At 62.9% G+C, this 20,750-nt stretch overlaps 5 non-coding genes across 5 annotated transcripts; all 5 read left to right on the top strand.

The window, feature by feature from the left end:
- Positions 1-1,544: 1,544 nt before the first annotated feature.
- LOC142866822 (5S ribosomal RNA) lies at positions 1,545-1,663 on the top strand. Its single transcript, XR_012916651.1, has one exon. It is a non-coding gene; the product is annotated as a 5S ribosomal RNA (ribosomal RNA).
- A 3,785-nt stretch (positions 1,664-5,448) lies between these two features.
- LOC142866821 (5S ribosomal RNA) lies at positions 5,449-5,567 on the top strand. Its single transcript, XR_012916650.1, has one exon. It is a non-coding gene; the product is annotated as a 5S ribosomal RNA (ribosomal RNA).
- A 3,785-nt stretch (positions 5,568-9,352) lies between these two features.
- Positions 9,353-9,471, top strand: LOC142866819 (5S ribosomal RNA). The gene has a single exon (XR_012916649.1). It is a non-coding gene; the product is annotated as a 5S ribosomal RNA (ribosomal RNA).
- A 3,790-nt stretch (positions 9,472-13,261) lies between these two features.
- Positions 13,262-13,380, top strand: LOC142866818 (5S ribosomal RNA). The gene has a single exon (XR_012916648.1). It is a non-coding gene; the product is annotated as a 5S ribosomal RNA (ribosomal RNA).
- Positions 13,381-17,164: 3,784 nt separating this feature from the next.
- Positions 17,165-17,283, top strand: LOC142866817 (5S ribosomal RNA). The gene has a single exon (XR_012916647.1). It is a non-coding gene; the product is annotated as a 5S ribosomal RNA (ribosomal RNA).
- Positions 17,284-20,750: the final 3,467 nt, after the last annotated feature.

Below are 20,750 nucleotides of genomic sequence, written 5' to 3'. Positions count from 1 at the left end.
GGCTCCCTGCACCTGGGCCTTTGGAGGACCGGCCCTGTGCTTGCCAACACTTCCTGCAGGGACCCAGAGCTGGGAGGTGGCATCTCTCAGCCCTGGGTCGGGCAGAGCCCCAGCAGGCCATGCCCACAACCTCTCTCAGCACCGGTCCCCCAGAAGGCTCCTTTGGGACCAGGATTCTCTTGCGGTGACTCTTTAAGGTCTGGCCCCTGGATGGAGGGGCACCAGGAGTAGAGGAGCAGGAAGGGGAAGGGGGTGGCCATGCGAGGGGACACTTTGAGGCCGAGTCCCAGCTTCAGCCTGATCCTCCTGGGAACCCCGCTCTGAGACAAGGAGCCGGGCTTCGCATTCCCACAGCAGCCAGTCGTGGGCTGAGGACACCTGGGGCGTTGGGAACTCCCTGGCTTCTCCTTGGTTTAACATCTGGAGCTGCTTGTGAATCGCGCCGCCACACACACCCGAGCGCAGGTGTCTTCCGCACAGACTGCGGGCCTCGCTCTTCTGAATGCCGCTAGCTCGCCACCCACCCACGGGTGAACCTGGTCAGGGTGCTTTCTCTAAGGGGCAGACTCTTTTCCGGGCGGGCTACCGGTGTCTCTGTTTGCTCGTTTCTTTCTTCCATTTCGGGAAAGTCTTCCTTGCTGGGTGTGGAAATCTCCTATGCCTTCCCTCGCCTATTCTGTCAGCTTTCAAATTCTCTTTCAGTTGCCACCCTCACAGATGGATTAGGAAACTCTTTCCGGTGCACTCATTAGTGAAATGACCTCCAGGAAGCTGGAATCCAATATCTAATGGCCGATTTTTAGCGAGTCCACACGCCAGGGTGGTCGGGGTCCAATGCAGCCCCGGCCAGGCCCAGGCCCCTTGGACTGGGCCACAGGAGGACACGGAGGAGGGTCCCGGCCCCCACGAAGCGGTGCCGGCAGTTCTCCACGGGCTTGGGCGTTTTCCAGAGGTAGGAGATGGAGGGGACTGATTTCTTCAGCGCCCCCCAAACCACGCCACCCCACCCCACCCATGGGACACATCCCCAGAGAGAGACGCCCCATACACTGGCTGTGCCCCAGCCCTGGCCCGGGGGAATAGGCGGCAGCCCACCCACAGGGCGAGGGGGGGGGCGCAGCTGAAAGGGGTTGTGGGGGAGGGCGGCCCCTGGCTGGGGTCAAAGGGCGAGCGTCCCGCGCGTGCGCAGTCAGCGGCAGGCAGCGACGCGCTGGGGGTGGGCAGCGGGTAGGTGAAGGAGGCCGGGCGAGGAGACGAGGGAGGCTGGGAGGGCTCCACCTTGGCGAGTCCAGCCGTGGAGGCGCATCTTGTGTGAGTGTGAGTGAGTGTGAGTGTGTGTGTGTGTGTATACAGAGACAGCCCCCCGCCCCGCCCCGCCCCGCCCCGCCCCGCCCCGCCCATCAACCCCGTCCCTGGGAGCCCGCGGGACCCGGCCGGCGAACTCAACCGGCCCGGCCCGGCGCGGGGCCTGGGGCGGGAGGCGGCGGCGGGGAAGCCCAGAGAGGCTCGGCTTCTTGAGCGGGGCAGGGGCGCCCTCCGCCGCCGTCTAGGGCCACACCACCCTGAACGCCCCCGATCTCGTCTGGTCTCGGAAGCTAAGCAGGGTCGGGCCCGGTTAGTACTTGGATGGGAGACCGCCTGGGAATACCGGGTGCCACAGGCTGCTGCTTTTTTTTTTTTTTTTTTTTTGCCTCTTGTTCTGTCCCCTTTCTGGGAGCGCGGCGGCGGCCCGGGGTGGGGGTCACCCCCACCCTCAGCGCCCGCCCGCGGTGCCTGGCGCCCCAGCCCGCACCGTGGGGCCTCCTCTTGTCCCAAGCCGCGACACCGCCGCCACGCGGCAGCATGCGTGGCATCTGGACTGTCAGGTCTCAGACCAAAGGTCTGCTCTGTGGGAACCGACACGCTGGAGGAAACCTTGAGAGTCTGAGAGGGGAGGGAGTTCCAGAAGAAGGCCAGGATGTCATTTTGAGGGAGTATGTGACCAGAACTCGTCCCGTTGCTTTTGGGGTTCTATGGGCTACACGCAGGAATCTTTGGTGGTGGCACCTGATGTTGGGGGATCCGGAGTCACACCCAGACCTGCTCCACAGGCCTCCTTTTACTTTTCTCTTCGGATTCATTATTTTTAAAAAGTGTCTCTTACCTCTAGGATTGCATTTTCTTTTCTCTCTCTCTTCAAGCAGATGATGGGAGTACAAGTATTCAGGTGACATGTGTTGCCCGTGCCCCCCTCCCCCCTGTGTTCTTTTTTTTTTTTTTTTTTGAGACAGAGTCTCGTTTTGCTGCCCAGGCTAGAGTGAGTGCCATGGCGTCAGCCTAGCTCACAGCAACCTCAATCTCCGGGCTCAAGCAATCCTGCTGCCTCAGCCTCCCGAGTAGTTGGGACTACAGGCATGCACCACCACGCCCGGCTGTGTTTTTCTATATATATTAGTTGGCCAATTAATTTCTTTCTATTTTTAGTAGAGACGGGGTCTCGCTCTTGCTCAGGCTGGTTTCGAACTCCTGACCTGGAGCAATCCGCCCGCCTCGGCCTCCCAGAGAGCTAGGATTACAGGCGTGAGCCACCGCGCCCGGCCCCCCCTGTGTTCTTATTCATATACCTCTCATGTTGTTCCAGCGTATTGTGGGGGTACCAATGTTAAGGTCGGGTGCCTTGCCCTCTCCAAGCCTCCCCCCTCGGGTCAGAGCTTCAAGTGCGCCCATCCCCCAGTCGGTGCGCACCCACCCCATGCCTAATGGATGTGTATGCCCCTCCCCTCCCCCCACACGCCCGACACCCACCCGATGAAGGTGATTCCTCTCTGTCCACTTAGGCGTCCATCCGTTCGTACCAATTTGCCGGTGAGCGCGCTCACGTGGTGCTCGTGTGTCCATTCTTGGGATACCTGGCCTACTGGAACGGGTTCCAGCTCTGGCCAGGAGAACACGAGAGGCGCCCTCTCACCGCTGCTCCTCACAGCCGAATGGCACTCCGTGGTGTCCACGCGCCACATTTTATTCATGCACTCCTGGATGGATGGGCACTCGGGTCGCTTCCACGTCTTTGCGATTGTGAATTGTGCCCTAACTGTCACCCTAACCCTTACCCAGCCCGTCTCCACTGCCCCTGCCTGACGCACTCCTCCCCGGCCAGGCCCGTCACTGTCCTGGGCCCCCGCCTGACCGGCTCCTCCCCGCCCGGCCTGTCACCGTCCTCTGCCCCTGCCTGACATGCTCCTTCCCGCCCGCCCGGCCTCTCACCGTCCTCGGCCCCTGCCTGACCGGCTCCTCCGTCGCCTGGGCCTTCCAAGGGCTTGGTGTGGACGCTGCTTCCAGGAAGCCCTCCAGAAACCCGGCAGCAGGGTGGCCGCAGCAGTCTCCAGCAGCCGTCCCTAAGTCGCGTGAGTGCGGGGGACGTGCCCCCGCTGTGCCGCGGGGGCCCAGCCTGGTGTCTTCCCTGAGGCCCTGCGGCTGGCTGCCGGCTGGGCTGCCCCTCCCCGCAAGGGGAGAGCCGCGGAGGTGGGGACCGCCTCCTGATGGGGACGTACACGCAGCTCTCCACGTCGGATTCCGGGGCTCTCTGTCCTGCCCGAAGGCCCAGCTGGCCTGCGGGTCCTTAGAGTGGCAAAAACATCCGAAAACTGAGATTGAGGGTCCGGTGGGTGTCTGCACTTTTGTGCTGGGCACCCCAGGGAGGCCCGGGGGCTGGCTGGACAACGTGGTCTGCTGGGCGGGGGGGTTGGAGGAGCAACTGATGCCCTTTGCACTTCGGGTAGCAAGAGTCTGAGGTGTCTCTGAGCCCTGTGCCCTGTGGGGGGGGGCGGGGGGGAGGAGGAGGAGGAGGAGGAGGAGGAGGAGGAGGTGGGAAGGGCCGGGGCCTGCAGTCCTGTTCCCGGGGTGGCACGGCAAGTGGCCTCTTCCACAGGCTGCTTGGCCTGGGCTCCCTGCACCTGGGCCTTTGGAGGACCGGCCCTGTGCTTGCCAACACTTCCTGCAGGGACCCAGAGCTGGGAGGTGGCATCTCTCAGCCCTGGGTCGGGCAGAGCCCCAGCAGGCCATGCCCACAACCTCTCTCAGCACCGGTCCCCCAGAAGGCTCCTTTGGGACCAGGATTCTCTTGCGGTGACTCTTTAAGGTCTGGCCCCTGGATGGAGGGGCACCAGGAGTAGAGGAGCAGGAAGGGGAAGGGGGTGGCCATGCGAGGGGACACTTTGAGGCCGAGTCCCAGCTTCAGCCTGATCCTCCTGGGAACCCCGCTCTGAGACAAGGAGCCGGGCTTCGCATTCCCACAGCAGCCAGTCGTGGGCTGAGGACACCTGGGGCGTTGGGAACTCCCTGGCTTCTCCTTGGTTTAACATCTGGAGCTGCTTGTGAATCGCGCCGCCACACACACCCGAGCTCAGGTGTCTTCCGCACAGACTGCGGGCCTCGCTCTTCTGAATGCCGCTAGCTCGCCACCCACCCACGGGTGAACCTGGTCAGGGTGCTTTCTCTAAGGGGCAGACTCTTTTCCGGGCGGGCTACCGGTGTCTCTGTTTGCTCGTTTCTTTCTTCCATTTCGGGAAAGTCTTCCTTGCTGGGTGTGGAAATCTCCTATGCCTTCCCTCGCCTATTCTGTCAGCTTTCAAATTCTCTTTCAGTTGCCACCCTCACAGATGGATTAGGAAACTCTTTCCGGTGCACTCATTAGTGAAATGACCTCCAGGAAGCTGGAATCCAATATCTAATGGCCGATTTTTAGCGAGTCCACACGCCAGGGTGGTCGGGGTCCAATGCAGCCCCGGCCAGGCCCAGGCCCCTTGGACTGGGCCACAGGAGGACACGGAGGAGGGTCCCGGCCCCCACGAAGCGGTGCCGGCAGTTCTCCACGGGCTTGGGCGTTTTCCAGAGGTAGGAGATGGAGGGGACTGATTTCTTCAGCGCCCCCCAAACCACGCCACCCCACCCCACCCATGGGACACATCCCCAGAGAGAGACGCCCCATACACTGGCTGTGCCCCAGCCCTGGCCCGGGGGAATAGGCGGCAGCCCACCCACAGGGCGAGGGGGGGGCGCAGCTGAAAGGGGTTGTGGGGGAGGGCGGCCCCTGGCTGGGGTCAAAGGGCGAGCGTCCCGCGCGTGCGCAGTCAGCGGCAGGCAGCGACGCGCTGGGGGTGGGCAGCGGGTAGGTGAAGGAGGCCGGGCGAGGAGACGAGGGAGGCTGGGAGGGCTCCACCTTGGCGAGTCCAGCCGTGGAGGTGCATCTTGTGTGAGTGTGAGTGAGTGTGAGTGTGTGTGTGTGTGTATACAGAGACAGCCCCCCGCCCCGCCCCGCCCCGCCCATCACCCCCGTCCCTGGGAGCCCGCGGGACCCGGCCGGCGAACTCAACCGGCCCGGCCCGGCGCGGGGCCTGGGGCGGGAGGCGGCGGCGGGGAAGCCCAGAGAGGCTCGGCTTCTTGAGCGGGGCAGGGGCGCCCTCCGCCGCCGTCTAGGGCCACACCACCCTGAACGCCCCCGATCTCGTCTGGTCTCGGAAGCTAAGCAGGGTCGGGCCCGGTTAGTACTTGGATGGGAGACCGCCTGGGAATACCGGGTGCCACAGGCTGCTGCTTTTTTTTTTTTTTTTTTTTTGCCTCTTGTTCTGTCCCCTTTCTGGGAGCACGGCGGCGGCCTGGGGTGGGGGTCACCCCCACCCTCAGCGCCCGCCCGCGGTGCCTGGCGCCCCAGCCCGCACCGTGGGGCCTCCTCTTGTCCCAAGCCGCGACACCGCCGCCACGCGGCAGCATGCGTGGCATCTGGACTGTCAGGTCTCAGACCAAAGGTCTGCTCTGTGGGAACCGACACGCTGGAGGAAACCTTGAGAGTCTGAGAGGGGAGGGAGTTCCAGAAGAAGGCCAGGATGTCATTTTGAGGGAGTATGTGACCAGAACTCGTCCCGTTGCTTTTGGGGTTCTATGGGCTACACGCAGGAATCTTTGGTGGTGGCACCTGATGTTGGGGGATCCGGAGTCACACCCAGACCTGCTCCACAGGCCTCCTTTTACTTTTCTCTTCGGATTCATTATTTTTAAAAAGTGTCTCTTACCTCTATGATTGCATTTTCTTTTCTCTCTCTCTTCAAGCAGATGATGGGAGTACAAGTATTCAGGTGACATGTGTTGCCCGTGCCCCCCTCCCTTCTGTGTTCTTTTTTTTTTTTTTTTTTTGAGACAGAGTCTCGTTTTGCTGCCCAGGCTAGAGTGAGTGCCATGGCGTCAGCCTAGCTCACAGCAACCTCAATCTCCGGGCTCAAGCAATCCTGCTGCCTCAGCCTCCCGAGTAGTTGGGACTACAGGCATGCACCACCACGCCCGGCTGTGTTTTTCTATATATATTAGTTGGCCAATTAATTTCTTTCTATTTTTAGTAGAGACGGGGTCTCGCTCTTGCTCAGGCTGGTTTCGAACTCCTGACCTGGAGCAATCCGCCCGCCTCGGCCTCCCAGAGAGCTAGGATTACAGGCGTGAGCCACCGCGCCCGGCCCCCCCTGTGTTCTTATTCATATACCTCTCATGTTGTTCCAGCGTATTGTGGGGGTACCAATGTTAAGGTCGGGTGCCTTGCCCTCTCCAAGCCTCCCCCCTCGGGTCAGAGCTTCAAGTGCGCCCATCCCCCAGTCGGTGCGCACCCACCCCATGCCTAATGGATGTGTATGCCCCTCCCCTCCCCCCACCCGCCCGACACCCACCCGATGAAGGTGATTCCTCTCTGTCCACTTAGGCGTCCATCCGTTCGTACCAATTTGCCGGTGAGCGCGCTCACGTGGTGCTCGTGTGTCCATTCTTGGGATACCTGGCCTACTGGAACGGGTTCCAGCTCTGGCCAGGAGAACACGAGAGGCGCCCTCTCACCGCTGCTCCTCACAGCCGAATGGCACTCCGTGGTGTCCACGCGCCACATTTTATTCATGCACTCCTGGATGGATGGGCACTCGGGTCGCTTCCACGTCTTTGCGATTGTGAATTGTGCCCTAACTGTCACCCTAACCCTTACCCAGCCCGTCTCCACTGCCCCTGCCTGACGCACTCCTCCCCGGCCAGGCCCGTCACTGTCCTGGGCCCCCGCCTGACCGGCTCCTCCCCGCCCGGCCTGTCACCGTCCTCTGCCCCTGCCTGACATGCTCCTTCCCGCCCGCCCGGCCTCTCACCGTCCTCGGCCCCTGCCTGACCGGCTCCTCCGTCGCCTGGGCCTTCCAAGGGCTTGGTGTGGACGCTGCTTCCAGGAAGCCCTCCAGAAACCCGGCAGCAGGGTGGCCGCAGCAGTCTCCAGCAGCCGTCCCTAAGTCGCGTGAGTGCGGGGGACGTGCCCCCGCTGTGCCGCGGGGGCCCAGCCTGGTGTCTTCCCTGAGGCCCTGCGGCTGGCTGCCGGCTGGGCTGCCCCTCCCCGCAAGGGGAGAGCCGCGGAGGTGGGGACCGCCTCCTGATGGGGACGTACACGCAGCTCTCCACGTCGGATTCCGGGGCTCTCTGTCCTGCCCGAAGGCCCAGCTGGCCTGCGGGTCCTTAGAGTGGCAAAAACATCCGAAAACTGAGATTGAGGGTCCGGTGGGTGTCTGCACTTTTGTGCTGGGCACCCCAGGGAGGCCCGGGGGCTGGCTGGACAACGTGGTCTGCTGGGCGGGGGGGTTGGAGGAGCAACTGATGCCCTTTGCACTTCGGGTAGCAAGAGTCTGAGGTGTCTCTGAGCCCTGTGCCCTGTGGGGGGGGACGGGGGGGAGGAGGAGGAGGAGGAGGAGGAGGAGGAGGTGGGAAGGGCCGGGGCCTGCAGTCCTGTTCCCGGGGTGGCACGGCAAGTGGCCTCTTCCACAGGCTGCTTGGCCTGGGCTCCCTGCACCTGGGCCTTTGGAGGACCGGCCCTGTGCTTGCCAACACTTCCTGCAGGGACCCAGAGCTGGGAGGTGGCATCTCTCAGCCCTGGGTCGGGCAGAGCCCCAGCAGGCCATGCCCACAACCTCTCTCAGCACCGGTCCCCCAGAAGGCTCCTTTGGGACCAGGATTCTCTTGCGGTGACTCTTTAAGGTCTGGCCCCTGGATGGAGGGGCACCAGGAGTAGAGGAGCAGGAAGGGGAAGGGGGTGGCCATGCGAGGGGACACTTTGAGGCCGAGTCCCAGCTTCAGCCTGATCCTCCTGGGAACCCCGCTCTGAGACAAGGAGCCGGGCTTCGCATTCCCACAGCAGCCAGTCGTGGGCTGAGGACACCTGGGGCGTTGGGAACTCCCTGGCTTCTCCTTGGTTTAACATCTGGAGCTGCTTGTGAATTGCGCCGCCACACACACCCGAGCGCAGGTGTCTTCCGCACAGACTGCGGGCCTCGCTCTTCTGAATGCCGCTAGCTCGCCACCCACCCACGGGTGAACCTGGTCAGGGTGCTTTCTCTAAGGGGCAGACTCTTTTCCGGGCGGGCTACCGGTGTCTCTGTTTGCTCGTTTCTTTCTTCCATTTCGGGAAAGTCTTCCTTGCTGGGTGTGGAAATCTCCTATGCCTTCCCTCGCCTATTCTGTCAGCTTTCAAATTCTCTTTCAGTTGCCACCCTCACAGATGGATTAGGAAACTCTTTCCGGTGCACTCATTAGTGAAATGACCTCCAGGAAGCTGGAATCCAATATCTAATGGCCGATTTTTAGCGAGTCCACACGCCAGGGTGGTCGGGGTCCAATGCAGCCCCGGCCAGGCCCAGGCCCCTTGGACTGGGCCACAGGAGGACACGGAGGAGGGTCCCGGCCCCCACGAAGCGGTGCCGGCAGTTCTCCACGGGCTTGGGCGTTTTCCAGAGGTAGGAGATGGAGGGGACTGATTTCTTCAGCGCCCCCCAAACCACGCCACCCCACCCCACCCATGGGACACATCCCCAGAGAGAGACGCCCCATACACTGGCTGTGCCCCAGCCCTGGCCCGGGGGAATAGGCGGCAGCCCACCCACAGGGCGAGGGGGGGGGGCGCAGCTGAAAGGGGTTGTGGGGGAGGGCGGCCCCTGGCTGGGGTCAAAGGGCGAGCGTCCCGCACGTGCGCAGTCAGCGGCAGGCAGCGACGCGCTGGGGGTGGGCAGCGGGTAGGTGAAGGAGGCCGGGCGAGGAGACGAGGGAGGCTGGGAGGGCTCCACCTTGGCGAGTCCAGCCGTGGAGGCGCATCTTGTGTGAGTGTGAGTGAGTGTGAGTGTGTGTGTGTGTGTATACAGAGACAGCCCCCCGCCCCGCCCCGCCCCGCCCATCAACCCCGTCCCTGGGAGCCCGCGGGACCCGGCCGGCGAACTCAACCGGCCCGGCCCGGCGCGGGGCCTGGGGCGGGAGGCGGCGGCGGGGAAGCCCAGAGAGGCTCGGCTTCTTGAGCGGGGCAGGGGCGCCCTCCGCCGCCGTCTAGGGCCACACCACCCTGAACGCCCCCGATCTCGTCTGGTCTCGGAAGCTAAGCAGGGTCGGGCCCGGTTAGTACTTGGATGGGAGACCGCCTGGGAATACCGGGTGCCACAGGCTGCTGCTTTTTTTTTTTTTTTTTTTTTTGCCTCTTGTTCTGTCCCCTTTCTGGGAGCACGGCGGCGGCCTGGGGTGGGGGTCACCCCCACCCTCAGCGCCCGCCCGCGGTGCCTGGCGCCCCAGCCCGCACCGTGGGGCCTCCTCTTGTCCCAAGCCGCGACACCGCCGCCACGCGGCAGCATGCGTGGCATCTGGACTGTCAGGTCTCAGACCAAAGGTCTGCTCTGTGGGAACCGACACGCTGGAGGAAACCTTGAGAGTCTGAGAGGGGAGGGAGTTCCAGAAGAAGGCCAGGATGTCATTTTGAGGGAGTATGTGACCAGAACTCGTCCCGTTGCTTTTGGGGTTCTATGGGCTACACGCAGGAATCTTTGGTGGTGGCACCTGATGTTGGGGGATCCGGAGTCACACCCAGACCTGCTCCACAGGCCTCCTTTTACTTTTCTCTTCGGATTCATTATTTTTAAAAAGTGTCTCTTACCTCTATGATTGCATTTTCTTTTCTCTCTCTCTTCAAGCAGATGATGGGAGTACAAGTATTCAGGTGACATGTGTTGCCCGTGCCCCCCTCCCTTCTGTGTTCTTTTTTTTTTTTTTTTTTTGAGACAGAGTCTCGTTTTGCTGCCCAGGCTAGAGTGAGTGCCATGGCGTCAGCCTAGCTCACAGCAACCTCAATCTCCGGGCTCAAGCAATCCTGCTGCCTCAGCCTCCCGAGTAGTTGGGACTACAGGCATGCACCACCACGCCCGGCTGTGTTTTTCTATATATATTAGTTGGCCAATTAATTTCTTTCTATTTTTAGTAGAGACGGGGTCTCGCTCTTGCTCAGGCTGGTTTCGAACTCCTGACCTGGAGCAATCCGCCCGCCTCGGCCTCCCAGAGAGCTAGGATTACAGGCGTGAGCCACCGAGCCCGGCCCCCCCTGTGTTCTTATTCATATACCTCTCATGTTGTTCCAGCGTATTGTGGGGGTACCAATGTTAAGGTCGGGTGCCTTGCCCTCTCCAAGCCTCCCCCCTCGGGTCAGAGCTTCAAGTGCGCCCATCCCCCAGTCGGTGCGCACCCACCCCATGCCTAATGGATGTGTATGCCCCTCCCCTCCCCCCACACGCCCGACACCCACCCGATGAAGGTGATTCCTCTCTGTCCACTTAGGCGTCCATCCGTTCGTACCAATTTGCCGGTGAGCGCGCTCACGTGGTGCTCGTGTGTCCATTCTTGGGATACCTGGCCTACTGGAACGGGTTCCAGCTCTGGCCAGGAGAACACGAGAGGCGCCCTCTCACCGCTGCTCCTCACAGCCGAATGGCACTCCGTGGTGTCCACGCGCCACATTTTATTCATGCACTCCTGGATGGATGGGCACTCGGGTCGCTTCCACGTCTTTGCGATTGTGAATTGTGCCCTAACTGTCACCCTAACCCTTACCCAGCCCGTCTCCACTCTCCCTGCCTGACGCACTCCTCCCCGGCCAGGCCCGTCACTGTCCTGGGCCCCCGCCTGACCGGCTCCTCCCCGCCCGGCCTGTCACCGTCCTCTGCCCCTGCCTGACATGCTCCTTCCCGCCCGCCCGGCCTCTCACCGTCCTCGGCCCCTGCCTGACCGGCTCCTCCGTCGCCTGGGCCTTCCAAGGGCTTGGTGTGGACGCTGCTTCCAGGAAGCCCTCCAGAAACCCGGCAGCAGGGTGGCCGCAGCAGTCTCCAGCAGCCGTCCCTAAGTCGCGTGAGTGCGGGGGACGTGCCCCCGCTGTGCCGCGGGGGCCCAGCCTGGTGTCTTCCCTGAGGCCCTGCGGCTGGCTGCCGGCTGGGCTGCCCCTCCCCGCAAGGGGAGAGCCGCGGAGGTGGGGACCGCCTCCTGATGGGGACGTACACGCAGCTCTCCACGTCGGATTCCGGGGCTCTCTGTCCTGCCCGAAGGCCCAGCTGGCCTGCGGGTCCTTAGAGTGGCAAAAACATCCGAAAACTGAGATTGAGGGTCCGGTGGGTGTCTGCACTTTTGTGCTGGGCACCCCAGGGAGGCCCGGGGGCTGGCTGGACAACGTGGTCTGCTGGGCGGGGGGGTTGGAGGAGCAACTGATGCCCTTTGCACTTCGGGTAGCAAGAGTCTGAGGTGTCTCTGAGCCCTGTGCCCTGTGGGGGGGGGGCGGGGGGGAGGAGGAGGAGGAGGAGGAGGAGGAGGAGGAGGTGGGAAGGGCCGGGGCCTGCAGTCCTGTTCCCGGGGTGGCACGGCAAGTGGCCTCTTCCACAGGCTGCTTGGCCTGGGCTCCCTGCACCTGGGCCTTTGGAGGACCGGCCCTGTGCTTGCCAACACTTCCTGCAGGGACCCAGAGCTGGGAGGTGGCATCTCTCAGCCCTGGGTCGGGCAGAGCCCCAGCAGGCCATGCCCACAACCTCTCTCAGCACCGGTCCCCCAGAAGGCTCCTTTGGGACCAGGATTCTCTTGCGGTGACTCTTTAAGGTCTGGCCCCTGGATGGAGGGGCACCAGGAGTAGAGGAGCAGGAAGGGGAAGGGGGTGGCCATGCGAGGGGACACTTTGAGGCCGAGTCCCAGCTTCAGCCTGATCCTCCTGGGAACCCCGCTCTGAGACAAGGAGCCGGGCTTCGCATTCCCACAGCAGCCAGTCGTGGGCTGAGGACACCTGGGGCGTTGGGAACTCCCTGGCTTCTCCTTGGTTTAACATCTGGAGCTGCTTGTGAATCGCGCCGCCACACACACCCGAGCGCAGGTGTCTTCCGCACAGACTGCGGGCCTCGCTCTTCTGAATGCCGCTAGCTCGCCACCCACCCACGGGTGAACCTGGTCAGGGTGCTTTCTCTAAGGGGCAGACTCTTTTCCGGGCGGGCTACCGGTGTCTCTGTTTGCTCGTTTCTTTCTTCCATTTCGGGAAAGTCTTCCTTGCTGGGTGTGGAAATCTCCTATGCCTTCCCTCGCCTATTCTGTCAGCTTTCAAATTCTCTTTCAGTTGCCACCCTCACAGATGGATTAGGAAACTCTTTCCGGTGCACTCATTAGTGAAATGACCTCCAGGAAGCTGGAATCCAATATCTAATGGCCGATTTTTAGCGAGTCCACACGCCAGGGTGGTCGGGGTCCAATGCAGCCCCGGCCAGGCCCAGGCCCCTTGGACTGGGCCACAGGAGGACACGGAGGAGGGTCCCGGCCCCCACGAAGCGGTGCCGGCAGTTCTCCACGGGCTTGGGCGTTTTCCAGAGGTAGGAGATGGAGGGGACTGATTTCTTCAGCGCCCCCCAAACCACGCCACCCCACCCCACCCATGGGACACATCCCCAGAGAGAGACGCCCCATACACTGGCTGTGCCCCAGCCCTGGCCCGGGGGAATAGGCGGCAGCCCACCCACAGGGCGAGGGGGGGGGGCGCAGCTGAAAGGGGTTGTGGGGGAGGGCGGCCCCTGGCTGGGGTCAAAGGGCGAGCGTCCCGCGCGTGCGCAGTCAGCGGCAGGCAGCGACGCGCTGGGGGTGGGCAGCGGGTAGGTGAAGGAGGCCGGGCGAGGAGACGAGGGAGGCTGGGAGGGCTCCACCTTGGCGAGTCCAGCCGTGGAGGTGCATCTTGTGTGAGTGTGAGTGAGTGTGAGTGTGTGTGTGTGTGTATACAGAGACAGCCCCCCGCCCCGCCCCGCCCCGCCCATCAACCCCGTCCCTGGGAGCCCGCGGGACCCGGCCGGCGAACTCAACCGGCCCGGCCCGGCGCGGGGCCTGGGGCGGGAGGCGGCGGCGGGGAAGCCCAGAGAGGCTCGGCTTCTTGAGCGGGGCAGGGGCGCCCTCCGCCGCCGTCTAGGGCCACACCACCCTGAACGCCCCCGATCTCGTCTGGTCTCGGAAGCTAAGCAGGGTCGGGCCCGGTTAGTACTTGGATGGGAGACCGCCTGGGAATACCGGGTGCCACAGGCTGCTGCTTTTTTTTTTTTTTTTTTTTTGCCTCTTGTTGTGTCCCCTTTCTGGGAGCGCGGCAGCGGCCCGGGGTGGGGGTCACCCCCACCCTCAGCGCCCGCCCGCGGTGCCTGGCGCCCCAGCCCGCACCGTGGGGCCTCCTCTTGTCCCAAGCCGCGACACCGCCGCCACGCGGCAGCATGCGTGGCATCTGGACTGTCAGGTCTCAGACCAAAGGTCTGCTCTGTGGGAACCGACACGCTGGAGGAAACCTTGAGAGTCTGAGAGGGGAGGGAGTTCCAGAAGAAGGCCAGGATGTCATTTTGAGGGAGTATGTGACCAGAACTCGTCCCGTTGCTTTTGGGGTTCTATGGGCTACACGCAGGAATCTTTGGTGGTGGCACCTGATGTTGGGGGATCCGGAGTCACACCCAGACCTGCTCCACAGGCCTCCTTTTACTTTTCTCTTCGGATTCATTATTTTTAAAAAGTGTCTCTTACCTCTATGATTGCATTTTCTTTTCTCTCTCTCTTCAAGCAGATGATGGGAGTACAAGTATTCAGGTGACATGTGTTGCCCGTGCCCCCCTCCCTTCTGTGTTCTTTTTTTTTTTTTTTTTTTGAGACAGAGTCTCGTTTTGCTGCCCAGGCTAGAGTGAGTGCCATGGCGTCAGCCTAGCTCACAGCAACCTCAATCTCCGGGCTCAAGCAATCCTGCTGCCTCAGCCTCCCGAGTAGTTGGGACTACAGGCATGCACCACCACGCCCGGCTGTGTTTTTCTATATATATTAGTTGGCCAATTAATTTCTTTCTATTTTTAGTAGAGACGGGGTCTCGCTCTTGCTCAGGCTGGTTTCGAACTCCTGACCTGGAGCAATCCGCCCGCCTCGGCCTCCCAGAGAGCTAGGATTACAGGCGTGAGCCACCGAGCCCGGCCCCCCTGTGTTCTTATTCATATACCTCTCATGTTGTTCCAGCGTATTGTGGGGGTACCAATGTTAAGGTCGGGTGCCTTGCCCTCTCCAAGCCTCCCCCCTCGGGTCAGAGCTTCAAGTGCGCCCATCCCCCAGTCGGTGCGCACCCACCCCATGCCTAATGGATGTGTATGCCCCTCCCCTCCCCCCACCCGCCCGACACCCACCCGATGAAGGTGATTCCTCTCTGTCCACTTAGGCGTCCATCCGTTCGTACCAATTTGCCGGTGAGCGCGCTCACGTGGTGCTCGTGTGTCCATTCTTGGGATACCTGGCCTACTGGAACGGGTTCCAGCTCTGGCCAGGAGAACACGAGAGGCGCCCTCTCACCGCTGCTCCTCACAGCCGAATGGCACTCCGTGGTGTCCACGCGCCACATTTTATTCATGCACTCCTGGATGGATGGGCACTCGGGTCGCTTCCACGTCTTTGCGATTGTGAATTGTGCCCTAACTGTCACCCTAACCCTTACCCAGCCCGTCTCCACTGCCCCTGCCTGACGCACTCCTCCCCGGCCAGGCCCGTCACTGTCCTGGGCCCCCGCCTGACCGGCTCCTCCCCGCCCGGCCTGTCACCGTCCTCTGCCCCTGCCTGACATGCTCCTTCCCGCCCGCCCGGCCTCTCACCGTCCTCGGCCCCTGCCTGACCGGCTCCTCCGTCGCCTGGGCCTTCCAAGGGCTTGGTGTGGACGCTGCTTCCAGGAAGCCCTCCAGAAACCCGGCAGCAGGGTGGCCGCAGCAGTCTCCAGCAGCCGTCCCTAAGTCGCGTGAGTGCGGGGGACGTGCCCCCGCTGTGCCGCGGGGGCCCAGCCTGGTGTCTTCCCTGAGGCCCTGCGGCTGGCTGCCGGCTGGGCTGCCCCTCCCCGCAAGGGGAGAGCCGCGGAGGTGGGGACCGCCTCCTGATGGGGACGTACACGCAGCTCTCCACGTCGGATTCCGGGGCTCTCTGTCCTGCCCGAAGGCCCAGCTGGCCTGCGGGTCCTTAGAGTGGCAAAAACATCCGAAAACTGAGATTGAGGGTCCGGTGGGTGTCTGCACTTTTGTGCTGGGCACCCCAGGGAGGCCCGGGGGCTGGCTGGACAACGTGGTCTGCTGGGCGGGGGGGTTGGAGGAGCAACTGATGCCCTTTGCACTTCGGGTAGCAAGAGTCTGAGGTGTCTCTGAGCCCTGTGCCCTGTGGGGGGGGACGGGGGGGAGGAGGAGGAGGAGGAGGAGGAGGAGGAGGTGGGAAGGGCCGGGGCCTGCAGTCCTGTTCCCGGGGTGGCACGGCAAGTGGCCTCTTCCACAGGCTGCTTGGCCTGGGCTCCCTGCACCTGGGCCTTTGGAGGACCGGCCCTGTGCTTGCCAACACTTCCTGCAGGGACCCAGAGCTGGGAGGTGGCATCTCTCAGCCCTGGGTCGGGCAGAGCCCCAGCAGGCCATGCCCACAACCTCTCTCAGCACCGGTCCCCCAGAAGGCTCCTTTGGGACCAGGATTCTCTTGCGGTGACTCTTTAAGGTCTGGCCCCTGGATGGAGGGGCACCAGGAGTAGAGGAGCAGGAAGGGGAAGGGGGTGGCCATGCGAGGGGACACTTTGAGGCCGAGTCCCAGCTTCAGCCTGATCCTCCTGGGAACCCCGCTCTGAGACAAGGAGCCGGGCTTCGCATTCCCACAGCAGCCAGTCGTGGGCTGAGGACACCTGGGGCGTTGGGAACTCCCTGGCTTCTCCTTGGTTTAACATCTGGAGCTGCTTGTGAATTGCGCCGCCACACACACCCGAGCGCAGGTGTCTTCCGCACAGACTGCGGGCCTCGCTCTTCTGAATGCCGCTAGCTCGCCACCCACCCACGGGTGAACCTGGTCAGGGTGCTTTCTCTAAGGGGCAGACTCTTTTCCGGGCGGGCTACCGGTGTCTCTGTTTGCTCGTTTCTTTCTTCCATTTCGGGAAAGTCTTCCTTGCTGGGTGTGGAAATCTCCTATGCCTTCCCTCGCCTATTCTGTCAGCTTTCAAATTCTCTTTCAGTTGCCACCCTCACAGATGGATTAGGAAACTCTTTCCGGTGCACTCATTAGTGAAATGACCTCCAGGAAGCTGGAATCCAATATCTAATGGCCGATTTTTAGCGAGTCCACACGCCAGGGTGGTCGGGGTCCAATGCAGCCCCGGCCAGGCCCAGGCCCCTTGGACTGGGCCACAGGAGGACACGGAGGAGGGTCCCGGCCCCCACGAAGCGGTGCCGGCAGTTCTCCACGGGCTTGGGCGTTTTCCAGAGGTAGGAGATGGAGGGGACTGATTTCTTCAGCGCCCCCCAAACCACGCCACCCCACCCCACCCATGGGACACATCCCCAGAGAGAGACGCCCCATACACTGGCTGTGCCCCAGCCCTGGCCCGGGGGAATAGGCGGCAGCCCACCCACAGGGCGAGGGGGGGGGGCGCAGCTGAAAGGGGTTGTGGGGGAGGGCGGCCCCTGGCTGGGGTCAAAGGGCGAGCGTCCCGCACGTGCGCAGTCAGCGGCAGGCAGCGACGCGCTGGGGGTGGGCAGCGGGTAGGTGAAGGAGGCCGGGCGAGGAGACGAGGGAGGCTGGGAGGGCTCCACCTTGGCGAGTCCAGCCGTGGAGGCGCATCTTGTGTGAGTGTGAGTGAGTGTGAGTGTGTGTGTGTGTGTATACAGAGACAGCCCCCCGCCCCGCCCCGCCCCGCCCATCAACCCCGTCCCTGGGAGCCCGCGGGACCCGGCCGGCGAACTCAACCGGCCCGGCCCGGCGCGGGGCCTGGGGCGGGAGGCGGCGGCGGGGAAGCCCAGAGAGGCTCGGCTTCTTGAGCGGGGCAGGGGCGCCCTCCGCCGCCGTCTAGGGCCACACCACCCTGAACGCCCCCGATCTCGTCTGGTCTCGGAAGCTAAGCAGGGTCGGGCCCGGTTAGTACTTGGATGGGAGACCGCCTGGGAATACCGGGTGCCACAGGCTGCTGCTTTTTTTTTTTTTTTTTTTTTGCCTCTTGTTGTGTCCCCTTTCTGGGAGCGCGGCGGCGGCCCGGGGTGGGGGTCACCCCCACCCTCAGCGCCCGCCCGCGGTGCCTGGCGCCCCAGCCCGCACCGTGGGGCCTCCTCTTGTCCCAAGCCGCGACACCGCCGCCACGCGGCAGCATGCGTGGCATCTGGACTGTCAGGTCTCAGACCAAAGGTCTGCTCTGTGGGAACCGACACGCTGGAGGAAACCTTGAGAGTCTGAGAGGGGAGGGAGTTCCAGAAGAAGGCCAGGATGTCATTTTGAGGGAGTATGTGACCAGAACTCGTCCCGTTGCTTTTGGGGTTCTATGGGCTACACGCAGGAATCTTTGGTGGTGGCACCTGATGTTGGGGGATCCGGAGTCACACCCAGACCTGCTCCACAGGCCTCCTTTTACTTTTCTCTTCGGATTCATTATTTTTAAAAAGTGTCTCTTACCTCTATGATTGCATTTTCTTTTCTCTCTCTCTTCAAGCAGATGATGGGAGTACAAGTATTCAGGTGACATGTGTTGCCCGTGCCCCCCTCCCCCCTGTGTTCTTTTTTTTTTTTTTTTTGAGACAGAGTCTCGTTTTGCTGCCCAGGCTAGAGTGAGTGCCATGGCGTCAGCCTAGCTCACAGCAACCTCAATCTCCGGGCTCAAGCAATCCTGCTGCCTCAGCCTCCCGAGTAGTTGGGACTACAGGCATGCACCACCACGCCCGGCTGTGTTTTTCTATATATATTAGTTGGCCAATTAATTTCTTTCTATTTTTAGTAGAGACGGGGTCTCGCTCTTGCTCAGGCTGGTTTCGAACTCCTGACCTGGAGCAATCCGCCCGCCTCGGCCTCCCAGAGAGCTAGGATTACAGGCGTGAGCCACCGCGCCCGCCCCCCCCTGTGTTCTTATTCATATACCTCTCATGTTGTTCCAGCGTATTGTGGGGGTACCAATGTTAAGGTCGGGTGCCTTGCCCTCTCCAAGCCTCCCCCCTCGGGTCAGAGCTTCAAGTGCGCCCATCCCCCAGTCGGTGCGCACCCACCCCATGCCTAATGGATGTGTATGCCCCTCCCCTCCCCCCACACGCCCGACACCCACCCGATGAAGGTGATTCCTCTCTGTCCACTTAGGCGTCCATCCGTTCGTACCAATTTGCCGGTGAGCGCGCTCACGTGGTGCTCGTGTGTCCATTCTTGGGATACCTGGCCTACTGGAACGGGTTCCAGCTCTGGCCAGGAGAACACGAGAGGCGCCCTCTCACCGCTGCTCCTCACAGCCGAATGGCACTCCGTGGTGTCCACGCGCCACATTTTATTCATGCACTCCTGGATGGATGGGCACTCGGGTCGCTTCCACGTCTTTGCGATTGTGAATTGTGCCCTAACTGTCACCCTAACCCTTACCCAGCCCGTCTCCACTCTCCCTGCCTGACGCACTCCTCCCCGGCCAGGCCCGTCACTGTCCTGGGCCCCCGCCTGACCGGCTCCTCCCCGCCCGGCCTGTCACCGTCCTCTGCCCCTGCCTGACATGCTCCTTCCCGCCCGCCCGGCCTCTCACCGTCCTCGGCCCCTGCCTGACCGGCTCCTCCGTCGCCTGGGCCTTCCAAGGGCTTGGTGTGGACGCTGCTTCCAGGAAGCCCTCCAGAAACCCGGCAGCAGGGTGGCCGCAGCAGTCTCCAGCAGCCGTCCCTAAGTCGCGTGAGTGCGGGGGACGTGCCCCCGCTGTGCCGCGGGGGCCCAGCCTGGTGTCTTCCCTGAGGCCCTGCGGCTGGCTGCCGGCTGGGCTGCCCCTCCCCGCAAGGGGAGAGCCGCGGAGGTGGGGACCGCCTCCTGATGGGGACGTACACGCAGCTCTCCACGTCGGATTCCGGGGCTCTCTGTCCTGCCCGAAGGCCCAGCTGGCCTGCGGGTCCTTAGAGTGGCAAAAACATCCGAAAACTGAGATTGAGGGTCCGGTGGGTGTCTGCACTTTTGTGCTGGGCACCCCAGGGAGGCCCGGGGGCTGGCTGGACAACGTGGTCTGCTGGGCGGGGGGGTTGGAGGAGCAACTGATGCCCTTTGCACTTCGGGTAGCAAGAGTCTGAGGTGTCTCTGAGCCCTGTGCCCTGTGGGGGGGGGCGGGGGGGAGGAGGAGGAGGAGGAGGAGGAGGAGGAGGTGGGAAGGGCCGGGGCCTGCAGTCCTGTTCCCGGGGTGGCACGGCAAGTGGCCTCTTCCACAGGCTGCTTGGCCTGGGCTCCCTGCACCTGGGCCTTTGGAGGACCGGCCCTGTGCTTGCCAACACTTCCTGCAGGGACCCAGAGCTGGGAGGTGGCATCTCTCAGCCCTGGGTCGGGCAGAGCCCCAGCAGGCCATGCCCACAACCTCTCTCAGCACCGGTCCCCCAGAAGGCTCCTTTGGGACCAGGATTCTCTTGCGGTGACTCTTTAAGGTCTGGCCCCTGGATGGAGGGGCACCAGGAGTAGAGGAGCAGGAAGGGGAAGGGGGTGGCCATGCGAGGGGACACTTTGAGGCCGAGTCCCAGCTTCAGCCTGATCCTCCTGGGAACCCCGCTCTGAGACAAGGAGCCGGGCTTCGCATTCCCACAGCAGCCAGTCGTGGGCTGAGGACACCTGGGGCGTTGGGAACTCCCTGGCTTCTCCTTGGTTTAACATCTGGAGCTGCTTGTGAATCGCGCCGCCACACACACCCGAGCGCAGGTGTCTTCCGCACAGACTGCGGGCCTCGCTCTTCTGAACGCCGCTAGCTCGCCACCCACCCACGGGTGAACCTGGTCAGGGTGCTTTCTCTAAGGGGCAGACTCTTTTCCGGGCGGGCTACCGGTGTCTCTGTTTGCTCGTTTCTTTCTTCCATTTCGGGAAAGTCTTCCTTGCTGGGTGTGGAAATCTCCTATGCCTTCCCTCGCCTATTCTGTCAGCTTTCAAATTCTCTTTCAGTTGCCACCCTCACAGATGGATTAGGAAACTCTTTCCGGTGCACTCATTAGTGAAATGACCTCCAGGAAGCTGGAATCCAATATCTAATGGCCGATTTTTAGCGAGTCCACACGCCAGGGTGGTCGGGGTCCAATGCAGCCCCGGCCAGGCCCAGGCCCCTTGGACTGGGCCACAGGAGGACACGGAGGAGGGTCCCGGCCCCCACGAAGCGGTGCCGGCAGTTCTCCACGGGCTTGGGCGTTTTCCAGAGGTAGGAGATGGAGGGGACTGATTTCTTCAGCGCCCCCCAAACCACGCCACCCCACCCCACCCATGGGACACATCCCCAGAGAGAGACGCCCCATACACTGGCTGTGCCCCAGCCCTGGCCCGGGGGAATAGGCGGCAGCCCACCCACAGGGCGAGGGGGGGGGCGCAGCTGAAAGGGGTTGTGGGGGAGGGCGGCCCCTGGCTGGGGTCAAAGGGCGAGCGTCCCGCGCGTGCGCAGTCAGCGGCAGGCAGCGACGCGCTGG

Source organism: Microcebus murinus, unplaced genomic scaffold (assembly GCF_040939455.1).
Source record: "Microcebus murinus isolate Inina unplaced genomic scaffold, M.murinus_Inina_mat1.0 scaf007_hap2_Mmur4.0, whole genome shotgun sequence".
Lineage (NCBI taxonomy): Eukaryota > Metazoa > Chordata > Mammalia > Primates > Cheirogaleidae > Microcebus > Microcebus murinus.
The sequence above is the reverse complement of the archived record's forward strand: the minus strand, read 5'-3'. Positions and strand labels throughout refer to the sequence as shown.